Source organism: Paramormyrops kingsleyae, chromosome 6 (assembly GCF_048594095.1).
Source record: "Paramormyrops kingsleyae isolate MSU_618 chromosome 6, PKINGS_0.4, whole genome shotgun sequence".
Classification (NCBI taxonomy): Eukaryota; Metazoa; Chordata; class Actinopteri; order Osteoglossiformes; family Mormyridae; genus Paramormyrops; species Paramormyrops kingsleyae.
The window spans coordinates 5448610-5449869 of NC_132802.1; the positions used below are offsets into that span (position 1 = coordinate 5448610).

At 36.4% G+C, this 1260-nt stretch overlaps 1 protein-coding gene across 1 annotated transcript in view; it reads left to right on the plus strand.

Moving 5' to 3' along the window:
• The window catches only part of LOC111859078 (epithelial membrane protein 3-like), a 234295-nt gene that overhangs the window by 42030 nt on the left and 191005 nt on the right, over positions 1–1260 (plus strand). The gene's annotated exons all lie outside the window — the stretch shown is intronic.

A 1260-nucleotide genomic window follows, 5' to 3' on the forward strand; every position in this document is an offset into this window, starting at 1 on the left:
AATGAATGCGTGAGAACAGATACAGATGAAAGCCATTTTAATTTTTTAAATATTATAAAAAGGTATTCCCCTGGCATTGGGTGCAGTCCCTCAAACAATTAAGTTACACAGAACAGGCTATGGAGTCAAATGGCAGGAAACAGATATAGGCTGTTTATGGTTTATGGCTCTGTGCTAACTTTTTAATGTAATATGAAAGTACATATGGAATTTATTTTCATATTACTTGGCTTTCCCTATTGTGAAATTGACCCTCAAATTAATTTGGGCATGTATTTTGACATTTCCAATTATATCGACCCTTTACTCAAAAAAATGTCTTATGTTAATTTTTTATCAGCATTATCTTTTAAACATGACTTAATGATGTGTCTGAAATTGCATACTTACACAGTAGGTACTAAATTTCCTCAGAAGCCTACTACTTGAGCCTGCTACTTTAAGGTAGTATGTACTCTATGTATGCATGATAACAGTATGCATGCAATCAGACAAACTTTGGTCATTTGATCTTGCATATTACCTGACTCGGATGATTACCAATGACGTAGCTTGACCCCCACAAAACTTAAATACTGTTAAGAGCTATGAATGTATATTATATATGAATTTGAGTCAACTTACATAACTGAGTATTATTTTCGGCTTACATCTATATGGAAACAGCACTTCCTATGCCATCTGGACACAAATGTCTGGCCATGCAGCGTTCTTCATCTCTGGCTGCAGCTCCAGGGGCCTCATGGGATAGTGTAGGGTCCATTGATTGCACGCTTCAGAATGTCACAGAATGTAGTATGCAATCTGAGTACTGTTCACTTGCTGTCTCATCCATACAGAGGATTTGGATTACTGCTCACTTTGTATACTACATTTCGCCTACTACATAGCAAACAAGTATCCAATTTCAAGAATCACTTTGCTGAGTCACACCCAGCTCACTAGTTACCTGCCATAGGTGTAGTAATTTCACACATCCACACCCACCTCCAGATGACTTCAGTGCATAATCATCCACACAACCATTCGATGTTGTTATGTCTGGTTAATGTTTCTTTGCTCAGGTATGGTTTGGTTCCATCTTTTCAGAAATTCCAAATTTAATATCACGATTACAGTGGCCTGGCTGTGGTGAGGGAATGGATTCAATCTTTACCATAATGTAATGTTGTTGAAGGAATTTTTATTAGATAAATGGTAAGAATTTTTCTACACGTTTTAAGGGTATTTTTGCATTGTTTATTTCATGTTATTGCTTCT